The sequence below is a fragment of the Bos indicus x Bos taurus genome, chromosome 6, assembly GCF_003369695.1.
Source record: "Bos indicus x Bos taurus breed Angus x Brahman F1 hybrid chromosome 6, Bos_hybrid_MaternalHap_v2.0, whole genome shotgun sequence".
Lineage (NCBI taxonomy): Eukaryota > Metazoa > Chordata > Mammalia > Artiodactyla > Bovidae > Bos > Bos indicus x Bos taurus.
This window is the reverse complement of record NC_040081.1, coordinates 101,672,795-101,695,095: the sequence shown is the minus strand read 5'-3', so window position 1 is coordinate 101,695,095 and position 22,301 is coordinate 101,672,795. Positions and strand designations below refer to the sequence as shown.

The 22,301-nt window shown below is 39.3% G+C and overlaps 1 protein-coding gene across 1 annotated transcript in view; it reads left to right on the top strand.

The window, feature by feature from the left end:
• Positions 1-1,179: 1,179 nt before the first annotated feature.
• Positions 1,180-22,301, top strand: part of KLHL8 (kelch like family member 8) — a 57,377-nt gene continuing 36,255 nt past the window's right edge. Inside the window, exon 1 of the mRNA XM_027544979.1 lies at positions 1,180-1,371. The gene's annotated coding sequence lies outside the window, so the exon portion shown is untranslated. The remainder of the gene's footprint in view (positions 1,372-22,301) is intronic.

The window sequence follows — 22,301 nt, the reverse complement described above, 5'->3', positions numbered from 1 at the left end:
GTGTGTGCACACTAAAACTGGTCTTGCTCCACTTTTGTTTGTTCATATTAAAATTGCAAACATAGGGTCCTGAAGAGAAATATTCTGAAGTACTAAGATTTATTTCTATTTCTGCTATTTTAAAATGGAAAAGTGATTTTTTTCGCCCCTAGAATTGAAATTTCAAATAGTTACCTTGGGGTTTTTACATAAGATGCATTTTTTTTCCTAAAGGCTCTTTTCTAGCTAAATCAATCGAAACCTATATTAATATTTATACATGTATCAGGATTGAATTTATTCTGAAATAGATTCCTAGGGTTGTGAAAGTTAGAGCTTGCTCTAACAAAAGATTTTAGCCTTCAAATTTTTTTTTCTTTGCTCGCTCATCTATCCCCTCCAACATTTCATTGAGTTTATAGAAAAATTAGTTGATTTCAACATCATTTTCACTTGCAATGGTTTTTAGCAGTGAGTGCTCAGGTCGATCAACTGCTTCCTTGGTCTTACAAACTATGCTATGCTATGCTAAGTCACTTCAGTCGTGTCCGACTCTGTGCGACTCCACAGACGGCAGCCCACCAGGCTCCGCCGTCCCTGGGATTCTCCAGGCAAGAACGCTGGAGTGGGCTGCCATTTCCTTCTCCAATGCATGAAAGTGAAAGGTGAAAGTGAAGTCGCTCAGTCCTGTCCAACTATTAGCGACCCCATGGATTGCAGCCTAACAGGCTCCTCCGCCTATGGGATTTTCCAAGCAAGAGTACTGGAGTGGGATGCCTACAAACTATGGGTAAGTAGTTATATAAAACCAGGTGTTTTGTATCAATATATCTCTTTTGCAGAGCCTGTGGAGAAATTGCCAGGAGCAAAAGTAGACCCTTTTTTCCTTCTTTAAACGACAGAAACCCTAAGAACCTTCACCATGAGCGAGACGGGACTTATGGTACAGCCACAAAAGAGAAGAAACGGATAACTTCGGAGGTTAATCATGCGGTGGCCTATCTGAACCTGTGTTTTGAGGACGCCAGTCAGGCCCCGCCAGCTGTCCCCAGCATCAGGAAGGACAACACTCCCCAGCTGGCTGAAAACTCCCGCCGCCCGCGCCCGAGCCGGGCTCGGAGAGCACGCGGGGCGGGGGCGGTCCCCGGCAGGAGGTAATTGGAAACCACACTACCCAGAGTGCTGTGCGCAGGCGCGGGCGAGAGGACGCCGGGCGCCGGCTGGGCTCGGCGAGGCCGCGCACAGGGGCGCGCGTCCGTCGGGTGCTCGCGCGGGGCCGGTGCGGCGCCGTCCGGGGCTGCAGGAACCTGGCAGCGCGGCTGCATCCTTGGCGAGGCCCGGGACGGGGGCGGGGGTGGGGAACCGAGCGGAGGGAACCAGCCGAGGACTGAGGTAACCGGGCTTTCGTCCCCCGCCCCCCCCCCCCAACTCCCTCTTTTCTTTGTGCGGTGCTGTCCGCTCGTGCGAAGTCCTCGGTCACCTCAGCCCCGAGCCCAAATCGTAGCGCCGCCCGGGCTCGCGCCTGTGGCGGAGAAACTCCCCGAGTCCTGCACGCAGGAACCCAAACTCCCCTGCCGGGAGGGTTTGGACCCCTTCAGCCGCTGCGCGGTTTCTGTCGCCCCTCCCCCGTTTGTGGCGAGAGGCAAGGCGCGGGGTGGGGGGGTAGTCGCGTTCCTCGAAGGGAACCCCGGTCTCCGACTCCCTCAGCCTGCCTCGTTCCTCAGGGTCTTTCGAAGAAGAGAGAGGCGGGCAGGTGCTTCGCGGGGTCCGGGCGAGGGCGGCATGTGGGGGCGGGGCGGGCCCGCGGACTGGGGCCCTGCGGTGAGGGACGCGCCGCCCGCGAGGGTCGGGGAGGCGGGCGCGGGTATCGGGGTCAGCCGCCGTCCGGGATGCTGGCCCTGGGGCCGTGCTGGCCGTCCGTCCGGAGGGTAACCCTCCGGGACTGGCCTGCCGGCGAGACTCATGACCCCGGGGGTCTGGCTGGCGTGTGCTGGGGGCTTGCAGCTCGCCTTAGGTGGAGACCCTGCGGGGGGCGGGGAGGTGTCGAAGAGTGCCTTAGAGTTTGAGAGCAGAAACTGCAGCCTCTTTCAAAACACGCCTCTGCTCAGTGGAGTTGTTTCACAGCCCGGGATGCCTGCTCTTTCCTCCTTTTCACGCACTTCTGGGCTTCGTTAGCCTGCTGGTTTCCCTGAGAGAGGCGATTTATCTCCATCCTTCGCGCTTTCTAGCCTGGGGCTGGTCCTTGACTGGATTTGACAGTCCTAGCTTTTGGATTGCCTGAGTTTGAAAAGGTTTTTGTTTTGTTTTGTTTTGGTATGTTTTCCCACCTGGCAATGTTAGATCGGGTGACTTTAAGTAGGCTATTGAACTTTTTTTGTCAGGATTCTTTTCCATCTGTATTAATAGCGTAACTATGCTTGGCCATTTTAGCTTATGCTTATGTTATACTGCTTCGGGAGGATTCTTTGAGAAAATGTTCTTGCAAGAAGCTAGGTTGACACAGGTGTTTTATCTGCTGGTTGCACTTTTGCTTTCTTTGCATTCCCCCTCTCCCCCCCTCCACCCCGGTGAGGTTAATTAATTGTTGGACTGTTGGTGTTCTTCATTCTCGTAGACCGAGGAAATTCTTTTCCTTCCTCTCCCTCCAGTGTTGATCCTGCCAGAGAGTAGTCTTGGGTAAGCAGAGGACCTCAGCTAAGCGGTGGGTTATTTCATTGGCTGCAGCTTTTCCTCCCCCTCCCTACGAGCACCCATTCTTTTGTCACTCATCCCGTGACCTACTTCAGACTTTAGTCGCTGTATATATCGCCTTTAAGATACAGAGAGTATGAACATAAATAAATATCAAAAGAAATTTCAGGATACCATACTCAGCTATTGCTTAACTTCATATTAACATTTCAAGTTGCCAATACTTTTAAAATCTTTTTAAAAACATTTATTTTTAATTGGAGTATAATTGCTTTGGGGCCTTCCTGGTGTCTCATCGGTAAAAAAAAAAAAAAAATCTGCCTGCAATGCAGGAGGCGTGGGTTCCATCCCTGGGTGGGGAAGATCCCTAGAGAAGGAAGTGGCAACCTACTTCAGTATTCTTCCCTGGGAAATCCCATGGCCAAAGGAGCCTGGTGGGCTTCCTGGGGTCACAAAAGAGTCTGACACGACTTACTGACTAAAAAACAACAATAATTTCTTGACAATGTTATGCTGGTTTCTGCTGTACAACAGTGTGAAATCAGCTGTAAGTATGCGTATATCGCCTGCCTCCCACTCCTCTGGGTCATCACAGAGCATTTAGCTGAGTTTCCTATGCTATTAAGCAGCTTCCCACTATAGTGTGTATGTCAGTGTTGTTCTTAATTCATCCCCCTCTTCTTCCCCACCTCTGTCCACAAGTCTTTTCTCTGTGTCTTTATTCCTGCCCTATAAATAGGATCATCAGTATCATTTTTCTAGATTCTTTATAAAGCTGCTAATTCTTTTAACATTTGATAAGATTATTATTATTTTCTAAGATGGTAATATATTCTGTAATAATTGCACATTCTGTCTCCTGGCAGGAAATTTAATTCACAGCCACTGAAGATAATTTTTAAAAACATTGTTTCCTCACTTGTTAAGAAAGTGAGGTAGATATATTAGACTCCATATCCTTTATCAAAGTAGTTTATATTTAGAGGAATTTTAGGTTCATAGCAAATTTAAGTGGGAGGAACAGAGATTTCTCATATACACTCTGCCCTCATATGCTCCTGCCTTGCCCCATGTAAGCAGTCTCCCCCTCTATCAAAATCCCTACAGCAAAAAGGTAAATTTGTTAGTAACCTACATTGATATACCATTACCCAAAGTTCAGAGTTTACATTAAGGTTCACTCTTGCCGTCTATTGAATATTCTGTGGATTTAGACAAATGACCTTTTTTCAAAAAATCAAGAACTCTAAAGAATTGTAGAGAACTGAAAATGGGTTTGTCATTTTGAAAAGATTAAAGGGACTATTTTGAATGTCCTAAAAATTAATTTCAAGAATTTTATGTTTTAAAACATTGGATATCTAAACTGGTTTTTTATATTTGAATTTTCAACAAAGGTTAATTATTTTTATATATTAAGAACTAAAGCGATGAGGAATAAGAAATACTTCATAGAAGTAACAAAACGTCATGTCTTTCAGTCCTAAAACTCATTAGCTTGACCATTTCTTCACTATTCTGAAAAACATGTTTTATGTTAACCAATGAAGGAAGAAGAGATGGAACATTTAGAATAGACATTTGGGGATTTCCCTGGTAGTCCAATGGCTAGGACTCTGCGCTCCCAAGGCAGGGAGCCCAGGGTTGATCCCTGGTCAGGGAATTAGATCCCACATGCTGCAACTGAGAGTTCCAATGTTGCCTCTAAAGATACCACATACTGCAGTTGAGACCCAGCATAGTTAAAGTATACTTTTTTTTAAACTGATGTCAGTATTCGGGATATAACTACACTAAAATGTGACCCATTAGGCTTTTTTTTGATCTGTTTTCTTTGTCTGAAAGCCTTTTGTGGAAACATCAAAATGTAATAATGAGCTGGAACTAGACAGTTCTGGGTTAGAATACCAGCTCTTAATTTGTTGGCTGTGTGCCCACGGCAGGTTATTTTCTGAACCTATTTCCTTAAATGTAAAAGGGGGTAAAATACTAATTTTTATAACAGGTGAAGTCATTTTAGAAACTGTAAGGCACTATCGTTTATTGATATCATTAGTCACATGTTGTATTTCAGAATGCTGTCAGTTTATTTTTTTGTTGAAAACTGCTTATGTAAGTACTATGAAACTTTTTTTTAAAGGCTATACAAGAGAATTCATTGTGAATAGTTTAGTTGATTCTTGTGAGTTAGAGGTAAAATTATGGAAGAGGGTCAAAGGGAAGAGAAAATTTCTACTTTGTCTCTGGTTCTTAACCTGGGTTTATGGATGTACCCATAAATGGTCTTCCAAGATTCTGTGAATTCTGTGTATATTTCTGTTTTTCTGGAGAGAAGACCCACAGCTTTCAATGTATGTTTAAAAGGAGTTCACTACCCCTTTTTTAAAAAAAATGGGAGTGTAATAGCTTTACAATGTTGTGTTAGTTTCTGTTGTACAACGAAGTGAATCAGGTATGTGTATACATATATTTCCTCCCTCTTAGACCTCCCATCCATCTAGATCATTGCTGAGCTTTCTGTGCTGTATAATAGCTTCCCACTAGCTATTGATACATGTAGTGTGTGCACACACACTATATATATAGTTATATATATATGCTACTCTCTCTCTATATATACATACATATATATATATATATATATAATGCTACTCTCTCAATTCATCCCACCCTCCTCTTCCCCTCTGTGTATCCACATGTCAGTTTCCTATGTTCTGTGTCTCTATTCCTGCCCGGCTAATAAGTTCATCTGTATTGTTTTTCTAGATTCCACATACATGTGTTAATATACAATAATGTTCTTTCTGAGTTGTCAGAATGAGAACACTGTACGACAGACTCTAGGTTCATCTACATCTTTACAGATGACCCAACTGTGATCCTTTTTATGACTGAGTAATATTCTATTGTATATATGTATCTTCTTTATCCATTCATATGTCAATGGACATTTAGGTTGCTTCCATGTCCTGGCTGTTGTAAATAGTGCTGCAGTGAGCATTGGGGTACATGTGTCTTTTTGAATGATGGTTTTGTAATCTATTCTGTAATAATTGCGCATTCTGTATCCTGTCAGGAAATTTAATTCACAGCCACTGAGGGTAATTTTTAAAAACACTATTTCCTCATTTCTTAAAAAGAAAGTGAAGAAGATATATTATACTCCACACCCTTTATCAAAATACGTTTAGAGCAATTTTAGGTTTATTGCAAATTAAGTAGGGGAACAGAGATTTCATATACCCTCTGCCCTCATATGCCCCCTGCTTTGCCCCATATATGCACAGTCTTCCCACTATCAAAATCCCCACACCAAAAAGGTACATTTGTTACAGTCAGTGAACCTACAATGATATACCATTACCCAAAGTCTAGAGTTTTACATTAAGGTTCACTCTTAGTGTTTGTTGTATATTGTGTGGATTTAGACAAATGACCCTTTTTCAAAAAAAAAGAACTCTTAAAGAGTTAGAACTGAAAATGGGTTTGTCATTTTGAAAAGATTAAAGGGACTATTTTGAATGTTGGGATTCTCTGGGCAAAAATACTGGCGTGGGTTGCCATTTCCTTCTCCAGAGGATCTTCCCAACCCAGGGATCGAACCTGAGTCTCCCGCATTGCAGGCAGACTCTTTACCATCTGAGTCACTGTGGAAGCCCCCAAATTAATTTCAAATGGCTTTTGTGTATTAAAACATCGGATATTTAAACTGGTTTCTTATATTTGAATTTTCAACAAAGGTTAATTATTTTTATATATTGAGAACTAGAGAGATGAAGGAGAATAAATGCCTCTTAGAATAACAAAATGCCCTATTTTTCAGTCCTAAAACTCCTTAGCTTGACCATTTCTTCACTTTTCTGAGAAATATGTTTTTGTGTTAACCAGTGAAGGAAGAATAAATGGAACATTTAAAATATACATTTTTTTTACACTAATGTCAATATTCAAGATATAACCATATAAAATGTGACCCATTAGGTTTGTTTTTTTTTTATTTATTTGTCTGAAGGGCTTTTGTGGAAGCATCAGAATATAATAATGTATTGAACTCAGTTCTGAAACTAGACAACTCTGGTTTAGAATATCAGCTTTTCACTTTTGGCTGTGTGAACCAAAAATGGTCTTCCAAGAATCTGAATTCTGTGTGTACTTGTGTTTTTTCCTGGGGAGAAGAACCAAAGCTTTCAACATACGTTTAAAAGGAGTTCACAACCTTTTTTAACAGAACCATTTAGATAACAACCATTAGCTTCAGTTATCTAGGTTTCTGTACTAGATTTTTTGCATATTATTTTCAAAATTAGTGTTTTTGAGAAAAAGTGAACAGAATTGTGTGTGTGTGTATGCAGATAATTTTTGAAGCACTGCGAATGCCTGTTTTTCTTCTAGAACTGGCGGTTGATATTTTTGATGTAGTATGTTGATAGCAGTCAAAGTACTGCTGCTTACACCTGGAGTACATACCACTGATTGATCCATTACTGTTAGTGAGTTAATTTCCACGCCTCCCTCCACCCCTCTAGTGTTGATGGGCAGCAGACTGCGTGGCGAAGCATGCACCCTAGTACCATCCAGCACATTGGAATAGTATTTTGAAATGTTAAAAGATAACTTGGTTTGTTTATCCTAAAATCTAGATTTTTTTTTTCTTTTCTCAACAAAATACTAAAATGCTAATGAAAATTAAGTATTTTTTCTTCCAAGCTAGGTGATGATATTTATATTGTATATTTCTGGTGTGATATTTCATCTTATATAACACAGAGTATGAAGTTCTATTGAATCCTAATTGATGATCATTTTAAGGTTCAGCACTGCTAGTTTGGAAAGAATATGAAATTTATAATCAGCTTATGTAGATTAGATGGTGATTTGTGATTTTAATTATGACATTTAAAATTGATATTATTTGCATTTTGTGAATTTCAGAAGTATGTTAGAGTTCTAAGATTGAGTTCATTCTTGTAATAGAGTTTGGAAGTAAGCTACATCAAACTGCCCTATTTTCTTTGTTAGTGATAGGTTGCTGAACTATAGGGCTTTACAGTGTGAAGCCAACTTCTGTTTCTGGGTCAATTACTGGTAGCAGTCACAAGGTCTAAAGACTGAGATGGATCAAGTGATGGTATACCAACTTATGAATGAATCTGTTCAGTGGAGTAATGTGTTTTTGTCTTTTTGAGTTTTCTTTTTTCTTTGATATTGGTATTTTCATTTGACATCTGAATGCTTTTTCACAGTTCAAGGTTTTAAATAAATAGTTGGGAATTTATAGACTAGTCTACAAATTAGTAGCAGAATTGTGTTCAACTCTCTAGACTTGCACTTTTTATAAAATCTGAGAGGTCTGTATAGATCTCAAAGATCAATTAGAGGTGAATGTCAGCATTTGCATAGTACCACATATATATATTTGTCACTATGCTGCATCTTTTGTTATTTTATTGCAGAGGATTGCTTATTTCTTGAATAATGAAAGTGTGAGTTTAATTAATTAGAAATGGAAAACAAAAGAATCATTTTAGCAAAAATTTTACCTGTGGAAATACTGTCACATTAAAAAGATCAGTGTTTTTATAAGGGAAAAGAATCTGAAAAAGAAAAACATGTAACTGAGTCACTTTGCTCTTCACCTGAAACTAACACAACATTGTATATTCACTAAAGGTCAGTGATTTTATGTGTATTTTCTTACTCTTAAACTTTAAAAATATTAAAAAACATTTTCTCTCTGGGGAGAATATTATATCCATATTGTGGTTCCATAATCTAAACATACCATGCAAGATGTACAAAGACAGAATTAATGCTGTCTTCAGCCTCCTGTTAAGAGTTTTGGCTGTACAGTCATGCATGCCTGTGTTGAGACCTAGGCATTGCCACTTAATACGCTGTGTGACCTTGGGTAGGTTTCTTAACGTCTCTGAGCCTTATTAGCAACAGCTATAAATATAGTAATAATACTGCTTTGAATTATCCTGAGGATTGAATAAATGTGAAATATCTTAACTCAAATAATAGAACTTGCTTATATAGCTTATGTGCCAGACAGTTTATTAACTCATTTAGTCCTTGTAACAATCTTAAGAAGTTTGTATTGCTGCTTTCCTCATTTTTACAGGTGAAGAAACTGAGGCTAATAAAAGATTATGTAACCTAACCAGAGTCATAGTCATACATGCAAAGTAGATAGTAAGTACTCAGCTAATGCTGACTGTTGTATCCAGGGGTCCCCAACCTCCAGGCCTCAGACCAGTACCTGCTGTCCGATCAGTGCCAGAATTAAATTAAAGTGTACAATAAATGTAATGCACTTGAGTCATCCTGAAACCACCCTGTTTCCAGTTCATGGAAAAAATTGTCTTCCATGAAACTGGTTCCTGGTGCCAAAAATGGTTGGGGACTACTGGTTGTATCGATAGTTTTTTTTTTTTTTTAAAGAAAGGCTTAGAGCAATATAACCAGTTCTCATCTTTTGCTATAGTGCAAAATGCATCTGAATGTAGATCACTATATAGCATATTGTATTTCTTTGCTGGAAAAAATGTTGATTGGAGGATTGTGTTCCTCACCGAGGACTGAGGATCACATAATTTATAAAAGTAATAGTGTCAGTTTATTGAATGCTTACTGTGAACTAGATACAGGGCTAAGAATTAATACATTACATATATTACTTCATTTATTCTTCACAGTAGTCTTTAACAGTACGCTCAGAGTGGTTTTAAGTAACTTGCCTAAGGTTATACAGCTAATGGGACTCTGAAAACTGGCTCTTAAGTCTGCTATTAACTGCTAGTTTTTGTGTCTTGTGTTAAATACAACTATAGTTTTCTCTAAAAAAAAAAGGCAACAAGTTAGTTTTAAATAGAAAAAAAGTACTTGCATAGTTTAGAACTAGAAGTACACAGGCTCTCTGTATCCGCAGATTCCATATATGTAAATTCGAGGAAACTCGGATGAAAACATTCAGGGAAAAAAAAATTCCAGAAAATTCCAAAAAGCAAAACTTGAATTACCTGCACACTGGTGACTTATTTACATAGCATTTACATGGTATAGTTGTTTATTGTTCAGTTGCTAAGATATGTTTGACTGTTTGCAACCCCAGAGAGGATTTAAAGTAAATGAGAGGAGGTTGTACAAGGTTATATGCAAATACCATGCATGCCATTTATGTAAGGGACTTAAGCATCCTTGATTTTGGTATGAAGGGCTGTGTCCTGGAACTAATGCCCCAGGATACTAGGGGACAGCTGTAAACAGTGATTACCCAAATCTGTGGTCTCTTAGGCCAAGCCTAGCTTGCTGCTGGTTTTGTAAAGTTTTATTGGAACACAGCTACTCTCATTACTTTATGTATTTATCTGTGGGTGCTTTCCTACTGCACTGGCATGGTTGAGTAGTTGTGACAGAGTCTGGATGGTGCATAAAGCCTGAAATATTTACTGTCTGGCCCTTTATAGGAAAAGATGCTGACCCCTGACCTAGACCAACACTGTTCTTTTATAAATGAAGAAACTGAGACGTGAGAGATTAGGTAACTTCCCAGTAATGCAGCTAGTTAAAATCCAGTTCCCCTAATACCTCCCTCACTGTTTTTTCCCCTATACCATGCTACTTCTTAAGCCTTATAAAATCAACAAGTGTATCATATGATTGTTATATGAGGGACTGTAAAGTACTCTGAAATATTATTATATATAAGAATATTTAACCTAGTTAAAACAGACATGCTAGCTATAGTAAGAGGAAATATTTGGTCATTTTTCTTAGAATTTGAAGAGCTTTGGGAATATACTTTGTATGGCCCATGCCTTAAAGGTCTATGGCTAGTTTTAAACTTACATTTTCTTATTTTACTCCATAAATTTCTCTGTAACCAAAAAAAAGAGGCTGTAGAATTTATTCATTAATTGGTTTGAAAACAGCAGTTCAAGTTAGAAGCATATCACATATACATTTTTAAAAAGATCGTATAATTTGTACCTAGTTTTTTTTGCTTACTAGTACTTTATCCGTGGCCATTTTTAAGCACTGAGGTGATGTGATCAGATTTGAATTTGGGGATGATAACTTGCAGCAGTAACAAGGATGTGAGAGAAGAGGCTGTGGGGAGGCTGTGAGATGATGGGGCCTGTGAGTGAAGTGCTGTGGCTAGAGAAGCAAGGCCAACAGTATGAGGAGAAGTTAGGGAGTAGAGTTATAACCTAGTTATGAAACTAGATTATAGTTGGATAAGTGGAATGGGAGCTTTGAGTACATATAAGCTATTGCATTTTTAATGGGGAGCCTTCTTGATCACCAAGGCTAGTTTAGATTCTCCCATGTTACCCAGTGTATCTCCCTACTATTGCCTTAACCGCAGTATTGTGACCACTTGTTTGTGTCCCAAAGGGATGACTCAAGCTCCTTAATAGTAGGAATTACGTCTTATTCATCTTTTTTGGGGGAGCGGGGGACTTATTTTAGGTAACTTAAAAAATTAGATTATGCTTGTGCATAAATTTTTTTTTCCTTTTGGAGGAGGGCATGGCAACCCACTCCAGTATTCTTGCCTGGAGAATCCTATGGACAGAGGAGCCCCGGGGGGCTACAGTCCACAGGGTTGCAAAGAGTCAGACACGACTGAAGTGACTTAGCAGGCGTATTTTTTTTTTTTTTAAGGAAAATATAAGAGATAGACCGGATAAGGTATTCCTGAATTTCTTCATATTTAGGGTCTGGCTCTTGCAGCATTTTAAGAAGTCTTGTTTTTTCCATACATTACAACCTCCTAGTCCATCTACAACATGGATGATGCAACCTTCCGTTAGCGTGCTGTATCATCTGCTGAGGGGTTTTCTTTTAGGCCACCAGCACCATCCTTCTAATTTTGGAGCAAGTACTTCTTGGTGTGTAATGCATGTTATTTTTGCATGTATCTTGGTAGCAAAATGTAATTCAACCTCACCTATTCTGACTGCTTTTCTTGAGCCCCTTTAAATAATTTTCTTCAGACACTATAGTGAAAACTAGTTTGTGAATCAGTACCTTGGTAAAGACAACAGAAATGAATGACTAGAAAAGTGAAATTTAAAAAGATACACAAAATGCAAACTTCAATTTTTATGAAATTCAACAGACATACAATTATTGTCAAATACAACTTTGTTCTAAGAGTTTCTAGGCACTTGATTTTTGTACCTACCTCGTTGAAGTGTGTTTAAAAAAAAATACGGACCAGACCCACTTTGAATAGCACTGCTCTAACGCCCTTTTTTGTTGCTTTGCGTGTTCACCTGTGAATTTCCAAAACCTGCAATATAACATCTGATGACTGACTGAATGATTAAATATAAGGCGAATGGTATTTATCCTTAACACTGACAGTGTTTGGGTTTTTTTGTGAAATGTTATAAAATCATATGACCAGTATATATCATATCCTTTAGTATATATATATGTGTGTGTGTGTGTGTGTTGGCTTATGTGTTTATTTTGTTAAGACAAAAGGAGTTCCCAAACTCCTAAGAGAAGACTGATTCTCATATAGCCATGGTAACAATTAGTCATCAGAACCAGTTTGAAATTGGCTTACTTAATAAATGACAGTTCTTTAGCGTTGGTTTTAAGTCTGTTGAATGAATCAGTAACAACGTAGTGAATAAGATTTTGCAAGCCTCTGAAAGCTCACCAGCCACTAAGCACCACACTCCCTTCCAAGCTGAGATTAGCGGTGTGCTCTACTCAGAGTGTGCTTGACCAGCAGGGCTCTCACTGGAGTATATAATAATTCTTACTTAGCTTTGTGTTTTGTTTCATATATTGAATGGGAAGTATCCCAATTTTGGACGCTTGGAAACAAATTATTGGTGAATTAATTTTTTAGTAGACTTCGTTTTTATTCAGATAATTATCATTTGTTATTTGAGTACAACCCTGTGACTTTTCTGACATTCTTAAGTAAAAATAATAATAGAGACTCTTTAAGAGTTCACAAATGTAGTTCACGAATTAGATAAAATTCAAGTCCTTTTTAAAGCAAGTTATTTTATACTAGACTTTTAAACTATTATGATTGTAATAAATGCAGTGGTCTAAATCAAACAGGCAATGATTATGGGTAGTGGAACTGGAGTAGAATGCCTTTTTAATAAAACAGACCTTAAAATAGAAACATCTTACAAAATATTCAGTATAGTGAAAATGTTGTTTAGGGATCCTGAAAATGACAGTAGTGTTTAACAAGCAGACATAACAAATAACAATTGTCTCTAATATATGCTAAGAAAAACGTTTTTTTGTAAGTCATAGTAGTAAATTTTTGGAAGTTATTTGTATCTTTAATGAGTAGGAACTACTGAAGCTTGTCAATTCAGTTTGTCAAAGAAGCAGATTCTCCTTTAATTATTGGCACAATATATTTTCTTCTGGATCATCTGATTCAAAATTTAAAATCTTGGTGCACAGCAACTAGAGAGTAGCTCCCGCTTCTTGCAGCTAGAGAAAGCCCATGCACAGCAACAAAGACCCAGGGCACCCATAAATAAATGAAATTAAAATTTTTTAAATCTCTGCTATTTGCTTTTGTTAAAAAAAAAAAAAAGAGGAAATAATGAGTGTAGCTTAATTTTTTCTGACTTAAAAGTTAAAAAATGAATTTAACATATTAATCTTTGTAATGAAATAATTGAAAAATGTCTTTGCTAAGTGACATCCTTTGTGATTATTGTTAAAATAATACATCCAGAATTCAGGGTTAAAGTAATTTAATTATATGTTGATTTAGATAATAGAAAAAGAGTCTCCAGGGTTCATAACTATTCTGTTTGTTTGGAAAGTATTTTTAGTACCTCTGCTAACTGTATGCTGTGCTCAACATGGGCCTAGTAGAAGTGAGTAGAAATTGCCTATGTTTTGCGGACTTAGTGTTACTGGAAATACTAATAGTAATCAGGCAATTATTACAAGTATTATAAATTTGAATAAAGGTTGAGTATGGTATAACAACAGACTGGTTCCAAATAGGAAAAGGAGTTCGTCAAGGCTGTATATTGTCACCCTGTTTATTTAACTTACATGCAGAGTACATCATGAGAAACTCTGGACTGGAAGAAACACAAGCTAGAATCAAGATTGCCGGGAGAAATATCAATAACCTTAGATATGGAAATGACACCACCCTTATGGCAAAAAGTGAAGAGGAACTCAAAAGCCTCTGGATGAAAGTGAAAGTGGAGAGTGAAAAAGTTGGCTTAAAGCTCAACATTCAGAAAACGAAGATCATGGCATCTGGTCCCATCACTTCATGGGAAATAGATGGGGAAACAGTGGAAACAGTGTCAGACTTTATTTTTCTGGGCTCCTAAATCACTGCAGATGGTGACTGTAGCCATGAAATTAAAAGACGCTTACTCCTTGGAAGGAAAGTTATGACCAACCTAGATAGCATATTCAAAAGCAGAGACATTACTTTGCCAAAAAAGGTTCATCTAGTCAAGGCTCTGGTTTTTCCTGTGGTCATGTATGGATGTGAGAGTTGGACTGTGAAGAAGGTTGAGCACCGAAGAATTGATGCTTTTGAACTGTGATGTTGGAGAAGACTCTTCAGAGTCCCTTGGATTGCAAGGAGATCCAACCAGTCCATTCTGAAGGAGATCAGCCCTGGGATTTCTTTGGAAGGAATGATGCTAAAGCTGAAACTCCAGTACTTTGGCCACCTCATGTGAAGAGTTAACTCATTGGAAAAGACTCTGATGCTGGGAGGGATTGGGGGCAGGAGGAGAAGGGGACGACAGAGGATGAGATGGCTGGATGGTATCACTGACTCGATGGACGTGAGTCTGAGTGAACTCCGGGAGTTTGTGATGGACAGGGAGGCCTGGCGTGCTGCGATTCATGGGGTCGCAAAGAGTTGGACACGACTGAGCGACTGATCTGATCTGATCTGATGGTATAATCTGCTTTATAAATACAATGAAAAAGATATTCATTTGTTACAGGAGCACAGAGGAAGTACACCCAATCCAGGCTAAGAATAAGGGAGATTTTTTTAGGGCCTTTTTGAGCAAATAAACCTGAGTTGAGTCTTATAAAAATGAGTTAAGAGTCAGCTGGGAAGGATGGATGTTGCTTTAAGGGCATTTCAAAATGAGAAGATAGCCTGAACAAAGACAGAAAGATAGCATGAAGTGTGTAGAGAATTATATGCAGTCAGGTTTTTCTCTGCACAACATAAGGTGGGGTTTACCATCTTATTTCACAAATATACACGTTAATTTTGATAAATACACATTCTCTGTCAACTTTAAGATGTGGCTCTGAAATCAGAAACCACTGTAAAATAAAATACTTTCTATCATTTAAAGTCTTCATCTAACTGAATTGTAAAGAGTACAAACCAAACTTCTTTTAAGGAAGCTTGAGTCTCCTAGCACTGTTGCTGCCTGTAGTAGGTACTGCATCAGTAACTGTATAGCTCTGAGTTGTCTTTAGAGGTGCTTTCAGTCGAAGTGCTTCTCTTGTCATGGAGCACAGGCTCTAGAGTGCACAGGCTCAGTCGTTGATACTCGGGCTTAGTAGCCCTGTGGCATGTGGGATCTTAGTTCCCAGACCAGGGGTCAAACCTGTGTACCCTGCATTGGAAGGCAGATTCTTAACCACTGGACTACCAGAGAAGTCCTCAAAGTGCCATTTAGAATTCTTTCTACTAGTATAAATGCAAAGAAGTTTGAAAAACAGTATAAAGTGGACTGACTTATTACAGTTGTACCTTTATGCTTTTGCTGTAAGTCCTCTTTTCTCTGATTATTGCAAGTTGTTGTGTTTACATGTAAAAAAAAATACATTTTTGTTAGGTATTTTCTGCAGTGAATCAGTAAAACCTATGTTCTTCTTTTTGAAGTACTTTAGTCTTCAGCTGTTGGTTGATATGACTTTATTGGCACTTAGAGGAACAAAAAAATGATCTTAACTTCCTACCTGTTTTAGTGCCATAATGTACCAGTGCTAAGTCACTTCAGTCATATCTGACTCTTTGCCACCCTATGAACCATAGCCTGCCAGTCTCCTCTGTCCATGGGATTCTCCAGACAAGAATACTGGAGTGGGTTGCCATGGCCTCCTCCAGGGGATCTTCCCAGCCCAGGAGATTGAACCCAAGTCTCTTACGTCTCCTGCATTGGCAGGCGGGTTCTTTACCATTAGTGCTACCTGGGAAGCCCCATAATGTACCAGAGTGTGATAGAAAAAGACTCTGTGGACCATCCCTCTTTTTTTCTGTTGTGTTTATAAACTCTTACATCACCAACTCAGTGGACATGAATTTGAGTAAACTCTGGGAGATAGTGAAGGACACTGAAGCCTTGGGTGCTACAGTCCATGGGGTCACAGAGTCGGACACGACTTAGCGACTGAACAACAAATATTTGGGGAAGGAGTATCTTTTTTTTCTTTCTAAGAGAATCTTAGGTACATTAAAAATAATTCTGGGTTAGAGTTTAGGTGGAGTTACACTTTAACTCATTACAAATTTGTGTTCTTTAAAGAACTTAGCTGACTGATGAGACTTATAGAGTGAAGTGTTTTACAGTAAATATTCTTTTCCTGTTCCTGGCTTCCTGTTCTATTATATATAACAAAATTTTTTAAAAATTCAAGACACTGGATTATTTAAATACACCATTAAAATTTTTTTTTTTTTTTTGGCTACACCAGAGGTCTTGTGGGATCTTGGTTCTTCAACCAGGGATCGAACCTTCACCCCCTGCATTGGGAGCATGGAGTCTTAACCATTGGACCTCCAAGGAAGTCCCTAAAAAGACCATTTTAAAATAATTTGGTATGAAAGTTTTTGAGCTCTTGTCTCTTGCCCAAATCTAACATCAAATATAAAAGCAATTTTATGAAAATGAGTATTTGCTAATACCCTTTTGATAGAGCAGTCCTCTGACAAAGGAAATTATTTTATGACCATAATAAAACTTTCTACTAGACAGAGCTAGAGTAGTTTGATATAAGGGGGAAAATGTGTGATAGTTTTAAATTGAGTATATTTAAACCTAGTGAAGTTTAAATGAGATATTAATGATACCTACAGTCACAATACCCACTTAGGACATGAAATACAGTATGACAAAAGTTCTAGATGAAAGAAGACTCATGAGGCTAACCAGTAATGGAGAACTGACTCGGTTTTTTTAAATTTGGGGGAAAAAACACCCAGCCCACAAGAATCAGGTTAATTCAGTCACATATGATGCAAGCTCATGTGGGTAAGATAAATGGGTGTCTTTGAGACATAATCTCAGTTCACACTGTTAGGTAGATAAGTCTAAAACACAAGAGGAAGACAGTGAACAAACTAGAGAAGTACAGTCTATGTTCATAGAAGGGAGATCACGTCTTATTGGGAGAATTAGAGACGTCGTGGAAGAAACATTACTTAATAAACTAGGCCTTCACATCCTTCTGCATGCGGAGAAGCTTTGAGGGCTTGTGCATATACTTGAGGAAAGTGGAATAATGACATCTGTGAAATAGTAGAAGAATGAACTGAATCAGAACTGAACTGAAACCCTAGCTTCCACAATTTTCTACCTGTGTGACAGGGCAAGTCAGGGATGTTTAGGCCATCTGTAGTGTCGTGGATGTGCGTGCTAAGTCGCTTCAGTTTGTGTCCAACTCTGCGACGCTATGGACTGCCACCCGCCAGGCTCCTTTGTCCATGGAATTCTCCAGCCAAGAATACTGGAGTGGGTTACCATGCCCTCCTCCAGGAGATCCTCCCGACCCAGGGATCAAGCTCAGTGTCTCCTGCATTGGTAGGTTGGTTCTTTACCACTAGTGCCACTTCGTGATGCTTAAATGAGAGTATAGTCAGCCCTCTGTGTCTGTGGATTCTGTGTAAACGGAGGGCCAACTGTATTCTACCATTTTGTATAAGACACTTGAGCATCATCTGGTTTTAGTATCTGAGGGAGGTTCTTGAACTACTCCTCTGTGGATACTGAAGGACAGCTGTATCTGTAAGATTTCTGGGAAAATACGTGACACTCAGTGGTTTAGTAAGTAGTGTTTCCCCTTTTTCCTATTTTATGTCAAAACTTAGTGGAGGAAAAGATTGGAAGGTAGGCTGGAGTCAGAGCAAGAAGAGCCTTGAACGCCTGGATAAGCTGCTGAAATGCATAACATTAAGCAGCTTGGAAGTGACACAGCCACATAAGTCTGGTGGTCCTACGTAGATGTTTCGGGTTGGGATGGAGAGGCATAGTGACTGGTTAATGAAAGATGCAGGAGTCTGAATTAGAGTGCAGTGAAAGAGAGGAGAGTTTAGGGAGAGTAGGAAGAAAGACAAATGGGGGAGAGATTTTTCCCAAGTAGAAATCAGGGGAATTGAAATTAATAGGTTATGTAAATCAGAAAAGCAGTCAGATATGGCTCAGGTTTTTGAATGAGGGCAGCTGAAAAAATGGCATTGCCACTTGCAAAAGCAGAGGAATTAGAAAAAATAGCTGATTTTAGAGGGGAGAGGGTAGAGAATTTGACTTTTCATGTATTTTTTTGTTCTGTGATTCTCTTTCACTTGCGGTATGCTCTGAATCATAATGCAGGGATTAACAGCACAGACATTTGGAAAGTGTCCTGCTGGCTAAGTTTGAGTCCTGACTCTACCACTTAAAATTATTATATCCTTAGGGAATTGACCCTTTTGTCAGTATGTAGTGACACAACATAAAACTGCCCATCTAAACCATTTTTAAGTGTACAGTACATTAGTCTGTGTGGATCACAATCAAATGTGGAAAATTCTTCAAGAGATGGGAATACCAGACCACCTGACCTGCCTCTTGAGAAATCTATAAGCAGGTCATGAAGCAACAGTTAGAACTGGACATGGAACAGCAGACTGGTTCCAAATAGGAAAAGGAGTACGTCAAGGCTATATATTGTCACCCTGCTTATTTAACTTCTGTGCAGAGTACATCATGAGAAACGCTGGACTGGAAGAAGTACAAGCTGGAATCAAGATTGCCGGGAGAAATATCAATAACCTCAGATATGGAGATGACACCACCCTTATGGCAGAAAGTGAAGAGGAACTAAAGAGCCTCTTGTTGAAAGTGAAAGAGGAGAATGAAAAAGTTGGCTTAAAGCTCAACATTCGGCTTAAAGCTCAACATTCAGAAAACGAAGATCATGGCATCTGGTCCCATCACTTCATGGCAAATAGATGGGAAAACAGTGGCTGACTTTATTTTTCTGGGCTCCAAAATCACTGCAGATGGTGATCGCAGCCATGAAATTAAAAGATGCTTACTCCTTGGAAGAAAAGTTATGACCAACCTAGACAGCATATTAAAAACCAGAGACATTACTTTGCCAACAAAGGTCCATCTAGTCAAGGCTATGGTTTTTCCAGTGGTCATGTATGGATGTGAGAGTTGGACTGTGAAGAAGGCTGAGCGCCGAAGAATTGATGCTTTTGAACTGTGGTTTTGGAGAAGACTCTTGAGAGCCCCTTGTACTGTAGATGGAGATCCAACCAGTCCATCCTAAAGGAGCTCAGTCTTGGGTGTTCATTGGACGGACTGATGTTGAAGCTGAAACTCCAATACTTTCGCCACCTGATGCGAAGAGCTGACTCATTTGAAAAGACCCTGATGCTGGGAAAGACTGAGGGCAGGAGGAAAAGGGGACGACAGAGGATGAGATGGCTGGATGGCATCACCGACTCAATGGACATGAGTTTGGGTGAACTCCGGGAGTTGGTGGTGATGGACAGGGAGGCCTGGCGTTTATGGGGTCACAAAGAGTCGGACATGATTGAGCAACTGAACTGACTGACTGACATTAGTCTTAAAACACTATGTACACATTGTTGTGCAACACATTTCTGGAACTTTCCATCTTGCAAAACAGAAATACGTATATCTATTGAACAATAACTCTTCTTTTTCCCCACCCCTCCGCCTCTGACAAACACAGTTTATTTTTTTCATGAGCATATGACTACTTTAGATACCAAGGGGGAAGGTGGAAGAGGGTGGGATGAATTGGGAGATTGGGATCGACATATATACACTACTGTGTATGAAACACATAACTAAGGGGAACCTGCCGTATAGCACAGAGAACTACTCAGTGCTCTATGGTGACCTAAATGGGAAAGAAATCCAAAAAGAGGGGATCTATATGTATATTTATAGCTGTTTCATTTTGCTTTATAATAGAAACTAACACAACATTGTAAAGCAACTATACTGCAGTAAAAATTACGTTAACTATTATCTTATGGTTTCTGGGAGTGAGGAATCTGGATACAACTCATCTGGGTCCTCTGCTTAGGATTTCACAAGGCTGCAGTGAGCGTGCTGACCTGTGTTATCATGTGGAGGCTTAACTGTGAAACAGTCTACTTCCAAATTCATTTAGAAAGTTGGGATAATTTCTTTGCAGCAGTGTGACTGAGGACCCTAATGTTTTACTGACAGGTGGAGAACTCCCTCCGATCCTGGGGATTGCCTGTAGTTTCTTGCTGCAGGGTTCTCTATCCATGGCACTTGGCTCCTTAAAGGCTTGCAGGTGACCCTCTCACTTCAGTCTGTTCAATCTTATATAATGCAACATAATCAAGCGAGTGACACTTCATCACCTTTCCATGTTCTGTTGGTTAGAAGCAAGTCACAGGTGGGTCTTATCCTCAGGATTATATGAAAGCATGACTCATGGCGGGGGGTCACTGTTCTGTGTCCACCACAGTAACTTTAAGAAGATATTAATAACTATAATCTGTAATCTTACATTGAACATTTTGGTCCCTGTCAAAAGCTAGAAACAGTTGTTGATGCAATTAATAATAAAGAGGCTAATATAGGAAAAGACTAGTTAAGGTATTTATTGTTTGCAGAAACAACATAAAGTGAAGCTTCCATGCTAATAATACCAGTATTTGCAACATGGTTTATAATTTCATAAGTGCTTGTAAATCCATTATTGCATTTGATTTAATTTTTAGAATAGTCTTATGAAGTAGATAGATATACCTGTTTACAGATGAATAAGGTTAGCAGGGCCCTCAAAAAAAAACCTCACACATAGCCAGTAAGTACATAATCACACATTTTAACTTAAAATCTCTTTGTTACTATCACTAAAGTAGAATGTAGCATAGAACTGTTCATGGTGTGAATACTCATCAAATATGCTTTGATAATAAGTAAATTTGACTTTATATAAATATAGTAAATTTGATATGAAAATAAATGAGATTTTATAATGCAAGTGTCTGTGTTTAGCAGCACTGTATCTCTAATCCTCAGAATATTTCTTTAAGATAAGTGGCTTCTCTGTTTCACAGATGAGATAACTAAAGTTTTAGCGGGTTGTCATTTGCCCAAGGTTATTCATTTGGTAAATGGTGGAACCGTGAGCTGACTTCAAAATGTAGCATAAGCCTGTTTCAGTCAAAATACCCTCTATTTTTGCTTTGCGTCACTGGATAAAGTCTTTAAAATTTCCAGTTTATAGCTTCTGTTTTTGGAGGTAGTGCATTCCATGTCTTAAAAGTAATGTGCTCTTGAATTGTTCTCAAATTAGATATTTTAAATCATTTTTTAAATTTATTTATTTATGGCTGTGCTGGGTTTTTGTTGCTGTGCTGGCTTTTCTCCAATGTGGCGAGCAGGGGCCACTCTCTAGTTGTGACGTGTGGGCTTCTCATTGAGGAGGCTTCCCTTGTGGGGAGAACAGGCTTCAGGCGTGTGGTCTCAGTAGTTGCCGCTCCCAGGCTTGAGAGCACAGGCTCAGTGGTCGTGGTGCACAGACCTAGTTGCTCCGTGGCATGTGGGATCTTCGTGGATCAGGGATCCAACCCACGTCTGCATCATTGGCCGGTGGATACTTTACCACTGAGCCACCAGGGAAACCCCTAGATTTTTTTTATTGTGGTAAAATACACATAGCATAATACTGTTTTTAAGCGTATGTTTCAGTGGTATTAAATACATTCACATTGTTAGGCCATCTCCACTACCATCCATCCCTGTAACTCTTTTCATCTTATAAAACTGAAACTCTGTACCCACTAAATAAGTCCCCATTCTCCTCTCCCCACAGCCCTTGGCAATAGTCATTATACTTTCTGTCTTTATGATTTCACTATTTGTATCTCATATAAATTGAATCATACAGTCTTTTATTTGACTTATCTCACTTATCTTTAATGTTCTTAAACGTTCATCCACATTGTAGCAGAATAATATATTTATACCACATTTTGCTTATCCATTTATTTGTTTGTGGACACTTGGACTGCTATAGTGAATAGTGCTGCTCTGAACATGGGTTGTAAATATCTCTTTAAGACCTTGCTTTCAGACTCACAAAAGGGAAAGGAGTAGGGAGGGATAAATTAGCAGGCTGGGATAACATATATATATATATATAAAATAGATAACCAGCAAGACATACTGTATAGCACAGGGACCTATGCCTAGGATTTTGTGTTCCTTTGGATGTATGTCCAGAAGTGGAATTGCTGCATGATCCAGTAGTTCTATTTTAGATTTTTTGAGGAACTACCACACTGTTTTCCACGGTGGCGGTACCATTTTACACTTCCACCAACCGTACACAAGGGTTTCAGT